Raw genomic sequence first — 15,514 nt, 5'->3', positions numbered from 1 at the left:
CTGTGAGTGTCATCCTTGTCATCACTTGATCCCATTGTGTGCTGCGTACTATTGGTTGATTGACCATAATCAATTCCCTAAAGTGGAGAAAAGCAAGATTAGGGAACAGTAAACTGGAACTCTATCATAATTTTAATACATTTTTAAATTCGCTAGTTTAGTTGTGTATACGAATCCGACACGTTTGGGCCAACCTGAATACAGCTTGCATCGTTTCTATTCACCAATCTCGAGTTTGCTATCTGTTAGGTATTGTAAGTTGCGCTCTGCACTGTAAGATGAATCTAGGCCATTGCGAACTGGGCCTATGTTATTCGCTGTAACTTGGATTTAGACAATTGCCATCTGGGCTGTCTACCAGGCACTCCAACCTTGGGCATCTTCTCTGAACGCACCAAAATATTAATGTGGTTTATGAAGTTAATGAAGAAACTTCAGCCGGAAATATCCAGCAGACTAATGGTTTTTTTAATAACTGAATGCATGAGGGTGCTTTGACTGCACCAAAATATAAATTTAGCCTATGAAGTCATCCAAGAAACTTCAGCCGGAAATATCCAGTAGCATAATGTTTTTTGATAACAGAATGTTTTAGCGTTCTCTTACTGCACCAAAAGTTAATGTATTTTATGAAGAAACTTGTGCCGGAAATTTCCAATATTACAATGCTTTTATAATAGTCAAACTTTTATACCAATCGAATGTATCAGTGAAAATTATGCAATTTGATTATCTCGAGTGACTTCAGAATAGCAGGTAAATGTTGTTACCCGATGTTATTTTTGTACTAGATTGGTAGCTAGTAATAGATTACTGTTCTCACTCTTTCTAGAGTATTTTTATTTCATTTTATTTTTTTGTTTTATATAATATATATTGAGGAAAATTAGTTAATGTTACAAGTTTGATGTAATTATTTTATTCTTTCAATTCATTAAAAATACATTTAAAACAATTAAAAATTATAAAACTAAAATTGTATAACTTATTAAAAATGATATGACTCCAAATAACAGGATTTTTTTTAAATAAATAAATTACATACATTTTTCTAATCTCTCAAATGAACCTGTGACAATTGATCAGATTTTTTGAAAGTTGTTCTTGATATGATATGCTATGATTTAAAAAATTGGTTTACATGTTGGAGCTTTCCACATGCCAGCTATCCTCACAGTAAATTACATTTGCTGCAATACTGTCGAGGAAGCTTACAACTTAAATAACGTATTTTAAACGTTTTATAATAAAAAAAATTAGTGACACATTTTAATAAAAAGTTATATTTACTAATTTTAATAAATTTATTTTTATTTTTCATAAAATTCATCATAAAATTACTGACAAGATCAATGATGTCGCTGATTATGTTATATTATACCACCGCAATATTATCGGACTAGCTCCCAACTCATATAACGTGTTATAAACATTGTATAATAAAATAACAGTATTCATGGTTTTTAATGGAATTATTTACATTTCCGCCAAAAAATGAATATAAAACCTAAGTTTTTCCATTCGACTGGGGGACAAAGAAAGAGTGGAACACAGATCGAGGAGGATGGAACCTTCCGCTCAAGAAATTTATGGGGAATCTTGAGATTTTTTTGAAGTTGATTTTTCATTGTGCCATAAACATTTCTAGTTTATACTCAAGTTAATCAGAAATTAATGGCAATGGATTTCTTATATAATTATGGGATTTTTTTGTCAATCTGTATAAAAAAAATTTTTATGGGATCATGAGGAATCTAAAAGATTTTCAAATGGCCAAATTTTGACAATTTCAAAACTAGGTTGATTTTTCATTTGATTAGTAAAATTTTAGTCAACGAGTGAGAAGGAATATTTGGAGAATCTTTGAGATTCCTAAGGATCCAGATTTTAATGGTGCAAACTATTTCTTCAGCAGATGTGGAGGTATAAGGTGTCTTTTGTAAATGCATGTAATTTTATTTTGTTGAAGATTAATGAACGAGACCTCCCCACTTTAAGCATGGCCCGGAAATGTAACCCACATTGGGTGAACTCCATTATCAAATTGTTTTGTTCCTTTGTTTTCTCATGGTTGCATTTTATTTCTGCTCCTTTTATGTGATATGCTTTCATGGTTACATGTTCTTTTACATACAATTATGTATGCATCTTTGAAGTCAAAAGATCTAGATCAAGTTTGGTATCTGAGAAGGTCTTCTATTGATGTGAATTACAAGTGTACGATAACCATGGGAAATCTCTAAAGAGGTGACGGAAAACTTAAGTCATTTGATCTAAAAGTGAGGCACACAACATGAAAAAGGAAAACAAGAGATGAAGATGATCAGTTAGAGGAAGAGAGAAATTATCACAAAGCCTTCTATGCCATGGTAGAAAAAGTGGACAAATCATTTGCAAAATATGAGGAAAATGAAGCAAGAGAAGAAACAACCAGATGATCATGCCTTGGTAAATCATGAAGGTGTATGAGAAGAGCCCCCTCCCTCTCCTTCCAACAGTGAAAGTTCTTCTTCTTCCTCTTCTCATAATTCTAACAGGCATCATAGGAATGCATCTAAAATCCCATTTTTTAAGTTGGATGTCGAGTTTGATTTTCCTATGTTTGGTAGAGGATCTAATGCAAAAAAGATAGATAACTGGATTAGGGAGGTTGAAGTATATTGGGCATACAACGAATCAAAGAGGATGAAGCCAAGATCCAACTAGCAACCCTTCGATCGAGTGGCACTTCTCTTGTTTGGTGGGAAGTGTTATCACCCCAAGAAACTCTCCTAGGTTGTAGCTCGGAGATGCTCGGGAACATAAAAATTCAACTTAAAGTTGCAAATGGATGAATGGAAGGAATGATGCTTGTTCAAGCCAGATAACCACTTCTAGCTTGCTTACCGCCAGACATGCATGAACACCCCCAGACTACAAGGCTTTAGACCACCAATTACTCACAGTTTAAGGATTGGGTGAATATGGAGAATACTGCCCACACCAGCAGATGCATAAGACCTTGTGATGGCCGGCTGCAACCAGTAAAGAGATCTGCAAATCTAATTACCTAATGTACAGATAGGATGACAACTCTTTGTCACTAGGTGAAAAGAAACCTGAATAGCTCATTCACTGATACATACAAGACTTTAACATAGAGAGAGGATGACAACAACTCCTCTAATGCCAAATATCAAGAGTTCAGGAAAACAGCATATCAGGCATAGCCTGGAACAGACTAGAAATCGAAAGTGAGCAATTAACAGCAAAAGAAACTTGTATTAGCTAAAAATAAAAACAAGACGCTGCAAGTATCAAAGCAGTTACAGTCTCCAAAAGTTGAACCTTACATCAACCATCAACCTTGATTACATCTTGTTTGTGGGTATATATAGAGTTCGAATACAAAGGCACTCAGCCATTTTAAGTATGGAGGGGTCATAATTGACCGCCAACCGCTTTAACTACCAGATGGAGCTTCTGAGTGCGTTTGCTTGTTGTGGTGGATGAATGTGATCTTTTCCTGTGTTATATACCTAGGGGGGATAATAGGGGGTACCAAGGGAGGTACCCAAGGTAATAATGTAATAATGTTATGGGCCATAGTAATAAATAAGGTGGTTAACCCATGTCATGTAAGGGACCACAAGTAGTTAATAATAATGTAATGGGCCCATGGTATTAGTTGATGGTATGAGGAAACCATGGTAATGATGCATGGTATTGTATGTATGAGGCCTATATAGAGGCTAGAGACTGCACATGGAGAGATATGAAGAGAAGTATTCTTGTATGAACAGGCATATGGCTTGTGGAGTGTTCTCCTTCCTTAAGGAGTGAATGTATGGTGTTGCCCTACCTTAAGGGTTTGATATCAATAAAGAATCATTTCATATTATTTCTAAGTTTAATTGCATTATCTTATATTTTCATATCAGATCTATAATATTCCAGATCACATCTACAACAATTGGTATCAAAGCACTTTCTTGGGCAAACCGTGGAGAATTTTTTTTTTATTTTTGCAGGGATTTTTGGGTGGCGAAATTGCAGATCAGATATGTACGTTTTGGTGCAAGATCTGCAAAATCTAATTGCAGATCTGTATTCCTGGTGCAAAAATAGCTTATTTCAAAAAAGAAATCGGTTGAATCGGAGTCCGGATGAAGAAGATATCGCTAATTTAAAAATCAGTAGGGTTGCAGACAATTTTTCGGGGCAGCGAATTTGCGGCGCAGATCTAGACATCTTGGCACCAGATCTGCAAAATCCAATTGTAGATATGGAATCTTTGAGAGAAAACACCTGATTTCAAAAAAAAAATCAGTCGAATTGGTGTCTGGATGAGGGAGATATCGCTGATTTAAAATCAGCTCTTTTTTCAGAAATTTTGGGTGACGGCGGGAGAGTAGCAGCGCAGATCGGAAATTCCAGTGTCTGAATCAGGATTTCTATCACATGGGCAGATGCAGAATGCTTGTTCCATTTCCAAAAACAGGTTATAATAGAGATTCTGAGCAATATTGACGAAACTGTGACAATTACAAATTTTCTCCAAGTAAGTGAATTTTTTCTTCATGGCGACTCTATATTTTACAGGAAAAGATGATGGTCCTACTATTGAAGAATGCATACAAAGATCCAAGTCCACATATGGGATATTTTGGAAGTTTCAAATGCTGTTTAATATGAGAGGTGAGGCTCAAAAATGGAATTTATTACTTAGCAACGAGTGGTTGAACAAAATTTCAGATGAAGAATTTGAAAAAGTCCTTTTGGACAAATGGTCTCGGGCTAGGAAAAAGGAGAATGAGACACATAAAGGGTTAATTCCTACTGGTATATCCTTATTGCAGATTCATGGATTGATTCAGAAAGAGAAGATCATTGTTTCTATCAATCCTAGTTGTAAACATAATTTTATCAGTGTTAATTTGGCAAAAAAATTGCAACTCCCAGCAAAACAAATTGAACATACACAGGTTGATGATAAGGATGTTCAAGTGTACAAGGATTTGAAGATTTTTATGGATAAATATGCGTTGCATGGTGATTTTTATGCTTCAAAGATGGATAATATGGATGTTGTTTTGGGATATCCTTGGATGGAATCCGTGGGTACTATCAATATTAATGTGCAGAAGAAATTCCTGAAGCTATGGTATAAAAAGAAGAAAATTACATTACAGGATATTTCCATCCATAAACAGGTAGAGCACATGGAGGCTGAAGCAGAAGATGTTCAAGGGACTGACATATCAGATGATGAGCCTTTGATGATCGACAATCAAACACAAACAGAGGCTGCAGAAGAAAAGGTTACACGTGATGATACATCAGAGGAGGGCTCAGTGGTTGAAGTCATATTGAAAAAGAAGACACCACAACAGGCACCACAGCAGGGTGAAGTAAAGAAAAAGCCGTAGTGGGTTAAAACTTCAACATATCATCACCCACATCACCCCGCAAGACAACCATCAAGATGGCAACCAATTAGCCACATGGGCAACAACCCCTGCATAACAGATCGAGAGGAGCGAAGATCCACCTACTACACATCCACACAGAAGAACTACCACAGTCAACTTCCATCTCAAGCGAGCGAGGCACCAGCGAGATCGAGGGTTCACCTTTCTCTTGGATAGCTAGATGCACGTGCATGGTATCAGTGGACTACTCTTTTGAGTAGATCTTATTATTTATGTTCTTCCCATGTTTCGAGGACGAAACATGCTTAGGGGGGTGGAATGTTATATACCTAGGGGGGATAATAGGGGGTACCAAGGGAGGTACCCAAGGTAATAATGTAATAATGGTATGGGCCATAGTAATAAATAAGGTGGTTAACCCATGTCATGTAAGGGACCACAAGTAGTTAATAATAATGTAATGGGCCCATGGTATTAGTTGATGGTATGAGGAAACCATGGTAATGATGCATGGTATTGTATGTATGAGGCCTATATAGAGGCTAGAGACTCCACATGGAGAGATATGAAGAGAAATATTCTTGTATGAACAGGCATATGGCTTGTGGAGTGTTCTCCTTCCTTAAGGAGTGAATGTATGGTGTTCCCCTACCTTAAGGGTTTGATATCAATAAAGAATCATTTCATATTATTTCTAGGTTTAATTGCATTATCGTATATTTTCATATCAGATCTATAATATTCCGGATCAGATCTACAACATCCTGCGCTCTACTGTCCTCTCGGGTGGGTGGAGTGTCGTGCAAAATGAAATTCCATAACTATTTAATGCATTCACCTATTCAAGCTCTGTCCTTTTCTTTCTCAGCCATACTGTCTGTTGAAGGCAGTTGTTGAGGAAGAAATGCACCTGGTACTGAAAACTGGTCACCTTCGTCCTTTCGGGAGCATGGAATGGTTAAGGTACGTGGACTGCACAGTGGGTGGAATAGTCGGATGGTAGAGCGAGACTGGTCTTCGGATTAAGGGGATAGACGACGGGGATTACTTGGCTGAGGGCATCAGGAGATATGGAAGCGGCGCGAGCGTGGGCCATTGGATCTTAGGCGGACAGATCCAATGGCTATCAGACGGAAGAGATGCGCTGGAGTTAACGGGCGGGGACGGAGGATGGACGGTAAGTGGTATTGCCTGCACCACCATTGATCGTTGGGTGGTAAAGGTATAATGGAGGGCGATCCCACTCGGTGCGTGATGCGTGGCGGCAGAGGAGAGGGAAAACCACCCTTCCATCGCGTGTTAACACCCCAACACTTTGTGGTCGCAGGGAGAGCGGACACTGTCCAATCGTGATGGGGGGTGATTAGAAGGTAGGGAATCAATCGAGCAGGTTTTTTGTCGGATGTGATGGGGAACCGATGGATTGGGGTGTAGTGATCGACGGCCACAATAAAAGGCGACGATGGGTTATGGAGCACAAGGTCATGTGAACATGATTGTATGGGGGTTTAGGTTTTAGCGCTCAGGCTTGAGAGCAAAATGTTTTTTTATATGACTTTTAACAAGAAGCCCGGGAAATGGAGGTGAAAGGAGGATGAGTGAGGTGAAGGGGAGGGTGAGAATGACCGATATAGGCCTCCTTTGAGCAAAACCAAGAACCGAGCTTACTTCCGCTCCTCGAGTATTAGTAATATGTAGCAGAGCTAACACTGACTCCTTTTGGGGATGAGATCCTCCCTGTGAGGTCTCAAGAACTGCAGACCAATGCCTTGCCCGTCAAAACCAAATGAGCAAAATTTCCTAGTGTTCCATTGGGCATGGAGTCTAATTAAACTTACACATAAACTAATAAAACAACATATTTACAACTTTAAGGCCAAAAGACCTTAAATAACATAAATTTTTAGAAAACGCCCATTAACTGGGCCATCAAAAACTACCTCTCCCTTCATGCTTTGCAGCATGAAAGTATTGTTTCCTTGGATCTGAGAAATGATAAAGGGCCCTATCCATAAGGCATCAAACTTCCCATGGTTGCCTTTCTTCTCTTTCAGTGCATCCCACTTAAGAACCAAGTCCCCAATCTGAAAATTACCTATTTTTGTCCTCCAGTCAAAAGCTTCCTTGATCTTCTTCTGATGTGCTGCAAACCTTTCAACCAGCTGTTCTCTGATTTGATGTACCTCTACTAAATCAATGATCCTCTTTGCCATGTCTTCCTCATCATTTTGCTCTATCTGCAAGAACTTTGCCACAGGGAGGGTCAACTGTATTGGGAATACAGCTTCATGCCATACACTAGCTTGAATGGAGAATTCCCTATAGACCTTTTGGTGGTCACTCTGTCAGCCCATAGTGCATACTTGAGCTTAGAATCCCAATTCTTTTTTTTTTCTTCCAACAGTTTTTTAATTATCCTTATCAGGCTCTTGTTGGAAGATTCTGCTAGACCATTGCCTTAGGGATAGTATGAGGTGGAATGAACTAGCTTAATGCCCATTAAGTCACACATATCCACCAACTCTTTTGCCCTGAAGGCTACTGAATTGTCTGTAACCAATTTATGTGGACAACAAAATCTGGTGAAGATATTCTCTGTCAAGAACCTCATGACCACATGATGATCAGCCTACCTGGTAGGGATTGCTTCAATCCACTTAGTGAAGTAGTCTATGGCTACTAAGATCCATCTATGCTGGCAACTAGAATGTGGATTGATTTCTCCAATAAAATCCAAGCCCCACTGCCAGAAAGGGCCACTAGCATGTATGGGTTTTAAGGGTAGGGATTTCAATTGCTGCTTTCCTTCAAATCTTTGGCACCTATCACAAGATTTAACAAATGAAAAGACATCAGAAAATAAGGTGGGCCAATAGTACCCAGCTCTGAGGATTTTATGAGCTGTACTTTTCCAATAATGATGTCCTCCACACATGCTGGAATGAAACTGCTATATAACCTCCATGGATTGTTCTTTATCCATACATCTCAACAAAATTCCAGAGGGGTCCCTCCAGTAGAGCAGATTTTCATGAATGCAAAATTTGGCTGCCCTGAGCTTAGTAGTTCTGGCTTGGCTTGAACTAAGGCCTGGAGGAATTTTCAGCTTCAGCAAGAATTGAGCTATTGCAAAGTACCAATCACAATAAGCTAGCTTCTCTGCCAATGACTGCGTTTTCCCTGGTTCATTTGTTTCTTCTCCTGTCTGACCATTCTCTGAAATTGTGTTTATGAGATTTATGTCCAGCATTCTACAATTTTCTTCAGCCATTAATCTGGCAAGGCCTTGACCTCTAACAAGCTTAGTGGTCTTCAATTCTATGTTAAATTCAATAAGCTTTGAAATACATTTAGCCCTTCTTCCATCAGCATCAGGCTGCGTTAGGACATCTTTTATTGAAGCAGAGGGTACATATGCAGTAATCTTGGAGTGCAGGATGTAAACTCGGAAAGATTTCAAAGACTTGATAAGAGCATATGCTTGTTTCTCAATGATATCATACCTCATCTCAACATCCCTTAAAATTTTGCTGAAAAATGCCACTGGATGCTTTGAGCCTTCCTCATCTGCTTGCATCAAAACTGCTACAAGGGTGTCATTAGAGGAAAAATATATGGGACTCCTTGCTGTAATCTGGGTTGATTAAAGTAGGAGCTTCCACAATAGCTTTCTTAATGGATTCAAAGGATCTTCTTGCTGCATTGGCCCATTTGATTTTTGACCCCTTTTTCAACATGGAGGTAATGTGTTTTACAATTTCTGTGAAATTTGGGATAAACCTCCTTAAAAAATTTATCTTGCCCAGAAAGGACTAGATATCCTTCTTTGATCTCGAGACAAACAAGGTCTGTATTGCTCTCACTCTTTTTGTGTCGATTCTAACACCTGCAGTAGAAATAACATGTCCTAACAACTTGCCTTCTTGTAAAGCAAACTATGATTTTTTAGGATTGACTGAAATCCCAAACCTTCTGCACTTCAGGAACACTTTCTTCAAATGCTGCAAATGGTCTTGATGGTTGTTGGAGTACACTGTTATATCATCTAGGTAGATAAGGACAAACTTATCCTTCTCTCCTACAAATGCTATATCCATAGCTCTCTGAAAGGTGGCTCCAGCATTCATCAGTCCAAAAGGCATCTTGGAATACATAAAAGTGCTCCAAGGAGTGGTGAATGCAGTCTTCTCTTGGTCATCTGGATGTACAAAAACCTGGTTATACCCTGAAAATCCATCCAGGAAAGACATCACTTTGGCTCCTGAGACCTTCTGCAGCAAATGCTCCATCTTGGGCAAGGGATAATTGTCTTTCTTAGAGCATTTGTTTAAGTTTCTGAAATTGACACAGAGCCTGATTTCTCCACTTTTCTTCCTTACCACTACCAAATTGGCTACCAATTTTGGATATCTGAGAGGGACTATGATTTTGGCAGCCAACAACTTCTTGATTTCCTTTTCAATCAGTGGGAGGACCAAAGGATTTATTGGTCTCAGCTTCTACTTAAAAGGAATGGTGTCTTTCTCTAAACGGATTTTATGCTGGATGATCTTTTTACCATATGTTTTCAGGTCGCTATATTCCCAGGAAAAAACATCAGCAAATTACCTCATTAAATTGCAGTACTCAGAACTTTGGGCAATAGATAGATGGGTGGATAGATTTATATGTCTTGCATGCTCTGGACTCCCCATATTATGCTTATAGACTGCAGATTGATCCTCTTTTTGGGCAGCCTTATAAGGCACATAATTTTGGTCAAACAACTTTTCTAAAGGAACTAGGCCTTTAGGTATATGGTTACTGGGTAGTTGGAAAATGCTATTTTTACCAATTTTGTTTCTAAGTTGGGACTAGGGATTTTCTTCTAAGGCTTCATTTTCTTGATCAATTTGCATTTCAGAGAATTCATCAATGACTTGCAGAAACCTATTCACTTCATCATCATCTTCAAAAACTTTCCAATGCTGGACATTATCGGGCAAGGATGGTCTATATTTCATTTGAACTTCATAAACTAGTCTGGGAGGCGTGGGAGGGGTGAACATGCTAGCAGTCACAGCAAGGGAATCAACAAGCTGATTTTTCACTCTAGGGATGTATGAGATGCAAAAATTGTGAAAAGAATCCTTAAGTCTCCATACCTCATGTCTATATGCTTTCATCCTTGGGTGCTTTGCTTGAAAATTTTTGTTCACTTGCTGAATGATAAGATCAGCATCTCCAAACACCTTTATGCTTTTGATTTCTCTATCTTTAGCTGTGTTAAGGCCCAATATCAGAGCCTCATACTCTGCTATATTGTTGGTGACTTGGAAAGCCAGCTTAAAAGACAGATTTGTGCTTTCTTGTTTTGGAGATATCAACACCACCCCTTCTCCTGCAGTCTCTCTTGAACATGCTCCATCAAATAACATTTCCCAAACCTGACTTCCTTGCTCTCCCTCGGCCTAATTCATTGATTTCTTGATCTGCATTGAGGCCTCCTGAGATTCTTTTATTTGGAGTATACATGCTCCAAAGTCAGTGTCCACAACGCACATAGGATGATTGGAAGGATTCTTTTCATCGCTGATGATGTATGCTAGCTGTGCTTCTCTGTACAATCTCCTGCTTTCCCCTCCAAAAACTGGGACAATGGCATAAGATAAATCATTCTGTAATGTCCCACCTAGTCTCTTAATCCACCCTCTCGACAGCAGCATGCCAAACTTAGGGGGGACATCTGCCACCACAATGTCCATCATCATGCTTTTCATGGGCAATTGAGTTAGGGAAATGGCTAAATCTTTGATCAATCCCAAACATTTGAACTTTCTTGAATCGAAGGAAAATAGATCATGATACGGTCTGGTAATATCAAGGCCCACTTTTCCATGATAGCTTTGGGAATTAAATTGTGGCTGTCCCTTGTGTCTAGTACGCAGTTGTGGAGGATTTTTTCATGAATGGTCAAGGAGACATAAAATGATGGGGAATTATCATCAGCAGGTTTATTCATTGGGCTAAGCACAACTGTAGGCTTATCATCTTCCAAATTGACATAGTTGGTGGCGGTTTATCTGGCTTTTAGCTCAAGAGCATCAAGGATAAGCTTTCTAAACACTTCACTCTTTACAAGTTCTATCAGAGGTACAAATATTTTTAACTTCTGGACTTCTGACTCAAAGCTGAAAGGGGAAGGGGACTTGTCAGGACCTCTTACCTCTTGATCTGGTGCTTTGAGGATGACTGGATCAGTTGTTGGTATTTTCTGTCTGAGGTTCTATTGCTCTGTCGTGACAACAGCTCTTGGGGAAGGATTCTCCTTGATATTGTTTTCTCTTGACCTCATATTATATCTTTGCTGTTAATCAGTCTGTAGAACAGCTTCTCTGTCCCACTTTTGACTAGTTTGGTCCTGTAGTAATGATTCTTCATAGGTAACCAATGTCAAAAAGGTAGGACTGCCTTTATCTTCCATGCAATGAATTTCATCCTCTTCTTCAAACTGCTCCTCCTCCATGACTACGTTTTGGAAAGGGGATTTAACCTTTTGTTCTTCATTTGCTTCTTTGCCCCTCTGAATGATTTGCAATTGATCATTTGCTCTTCTGAACGGATTTGGATTTCTTGGAGAAAATGTGTTTTGAAGCCTTGTCTTCCCAAAGCTCTACTCGACCTTCAGCTTATATATCTCAGCAGCCAATGACTCTATCATTTTAGTCATTTTGTCTAACTTAGGCTCTGAAGATGAAACAAAGGAAGAAGAAGCCTCACCTCTCTATCTTCTTCTATTAGCATGACTTTTGAGCTTTTCTGCAGCCATGATATTAGATTCCACCTCTAGGGTTGCATCTTGCATTTCAGCTAGAGTGGCACATCTTCTTTCTCTCAATAGCAGGCAAAAATTAGAGTCAAAAGCATTGGCATGGGTGAGTTTGGCAGAGGTGGGGGTAGGCTTTACCTCAGCTGGTATCTTACTATACATATGATTAAATCTTTTATTAAACTCAAGCAATGATTCCCCATTCTCCCTCTTGAGGTTTCCAAACTCGGTATGGTAATACATCAGGTCTTTTTTATTTCCCCAATGCTTCAAAAATACATCATCTAAGGCTTCAATGTCTGCTGTAGACCTTGGGGTCAATTCTCTGAACCACTTTCTAGCTTCTCTGGACAAATATTCTCATCCACACATCATCTTTACTGATATCTAGGTTATCAGCATAACTATAAAAAGACTCAAGGTGTTATTCAACTGTTACTCCCTCTATACCAGTAAACGTTCTTCAACTGTTACTCCCTCTGTACCAGTAAACTTAGGCATATATTTCTGATACTCTCCTGCGGGCATGGCATTCAATGTAACAGGCAAGACCAGGGGTCATACCTAGCAACCATAATTCTTTCCATCTTTGTGGGTGCTTGTTGGCCTGCCATGGCTGGGGTAGGTGGAAGGATACTGGCAGATTGAATGGTAGGAAGCAATGAAATAGACGACAGAAATGAAGGAAAATGATGGACTATATGGGAGGCTTTCCTTGGACTGAGATCCAAAGGGGAACTAAATGCACAAGGAGCTTTATGAATGTCTATAGGTATTTCTTCACTAACAATGCTAGGCTCTAGATCTTCAAACTGTAAATTCTCAGCTATAATCTTCTCTTGCAGAGACACATCAGATTTTTTGGGCTTACCTGATTCTGATGCTCCTTTTTGTGATGTTTTCCTCTACTTAACAATCTTCTCAGGGTCAGGCACTGGATCAGTTGGTGATTTCTATGGATTTCTTTGAGTATGCCTCACAAACTGAGCGAGGACTGTAATGTGGAGTCTCCAAAGGTTGGTCTTCCAGTAGAGTCACCAGATAGATGATTACAACCAAAAATGTGTCCAGACTTTGTCTATCATCAAAGCTGGAACTGTTTCGTTCTTCTAAGGAAGCTGAGCTTCAATCTCCTCTCCCTGCAACGGTGCCAATTAATGTTATCACCCCAAGAAAGTCTCCTAGGTTGTAGCTCGGAGATGCTCGGGAACATAAAAATTCAACTTAATGTTGTAAACGGATGAATGGAAGGAATGATGCTTGTTCAAGCCAGATAACCACTTCTACCTTGCTTACCCCCAGACATGCGTGAACACTCCTAGACTACAAGGCTTTAGACCACCAATTACTCACAGTTTAAGAATTGGGTGAATATGGAGAATACTACCCACACCAGCAGATGCACAAGACCTTGTGATGGTCAGCTGCAACCAGTAAAGAGGTCTGCAAATCTAATTCCCTAATGTACAGACAGGATGATAGCTCTCAGTCACTAGGTGAAAAGAAACCCGAATAACTCATTCACTTATACATGCAAGACTTTAACATAGAGATAGGATGACAGCTCCTCTAATGCCAAACATCAAGAGTTCAGGAAAACAACATATCATGCATAGCCTGTAATAGACTAGAAATGGAAAGTGAGCAATTAACAACAAAAGAAGCTTGTATTAACTGAAAATGAAGACGAGACGCTGCAAGTATCAAAGCAGTTATAGTCTCTAGAAGTTGAACCTTACATCAAAACATCAACCATCAACCCTGATTACATCTTGTTTGTGGGTATATATAGAGTTCGAATACAAAGGCACTCGGCCATTCTAAGTATGGAGGGGTCATAATTGACCACCAACCGCTTTAACTACCAGATGGAGCTTCTAAGTTCATTTGCTTGCTGTGGTGGATGAATGTGACCTTTTCCTGCAGTGTGGCAGAGGAGACACATGGAAGTTAATGGGCGGGGACGAAGGACGAGTGGTAAGTGGTATTGTCCACACCACCGTTGATCGTTGGGCGGTAAAGCTACAATGGAGGGCGATCCCACTCGATGCGTGACGCGTGGCGACGGAGGAGAGGGAAAACCACCCTTCCATCGTGTGTTAACGCCCCAACACTTTGTGGTCACGGGGAGAGCGGATGCCGTCCGATCGTGATGGGGGGTGATCGGACAGTAGGGAATCAATCGAGCAGGTTTTTCGTCAAATGTGACGGGGAACCGCTAGATTAGGGTGTGGCGATCGACGACCACAATAAAAGGCGACAATGGGTTACGGAGCGCGAGGTCATGTGAACATGATTGTATGGGGGTTTAGGTTTTAGCACTCAGGCTTGAGAGAATTTTTTTTTTTTATATGATTTTTAACAACAAGCCTGGAAAATGGAGGCGAAAGGAGGATGAGGGAGGTGAAGGGGAGGGTGGGAATGACCGGTATAGGCCTCCTTTGAGCAAAACCAAGGACCAAGCTTACTTCCGCTCCTCGAGTATTAGCAATATGTAGCAGAGCTAACAGGAAGGAAAGCTCCAAAAAGGTGGTAAGAATAGTCATAAACTTATTTCATCTTCATCTGAGTTCATTTATGCTTTTATAGGACAATGTTACCTATTCGGCTACAGACAGAAGACCATGATGGATTGGTAACATTTCAAACAAAGTAAAGGTCAAAATGTTTATAATTTTATAGAGGAGTTTAAGAAACAAGCATTAGCATTGAATGTTCCATTAGACACTCCTAAGATGTTGATGAAATATATTGGCTTTTTGCATGGTTATTTGTGTCATTCATTGCTATCATTTTGAACCTAAATCTCTTGATGAAGCTAGTGTGAAGGTTGTACATCTTGAATGCATGGGGGAGCATGAGAAAGATGACCACCGAAAGAGGAAAGCAACAACTAAGAGAAGAGAAGAAAATCCCTCTTGTACCCATTGTGAGAAATAAGGGTATGATGAGGATCATTGGTGGAAATTGAATCTAGAATTGAAGCCTAAGAGGAACTACAAAAAGAAGAAGAAAATGACAGTTTCAACTGTGCAACAAGACCAAGAGTCTGAATGAGAGGATGACGAGAAGATCACAACTGCAATATTTACAGGTGTTGGACAAATTGACCTGGGATTAGACTCAGGTAATGATATGAATATTGGAGCACTTGGGATTGTATAAGATGGACCTATTGACATAGGTTATAATTTGGGCGATGAGACAAATATTTGAACGGATGTTGTGCCAAAAATGAGGAGGAAACCAAATGTCGCATGACTCCAATAAATTGAAGAGATTAACCAAATAATTC

Source organism: Pinus tabuliformis, chromosome 1_1 (genome assembly GCF_031772625.1).
Source record: "Pinus tabuliformis cultivar Carrire ecotype Pingquan chromosome 1_1, CPIR1, whole genome shotgun sequence".
In the NCBI taxonomy this organism is placed as follows: domain Eukaryota; kingdom Viridiplantae; phylum Streptophyta; class Pinopsida; order Pinales; family Pinaceae; genus Pinus; species Pinus tabuliformis.
The sequence above is the reverse complement of the archived record's forward strand: the minus strand, read 5'-3'. Positions refer to the sequence as shown.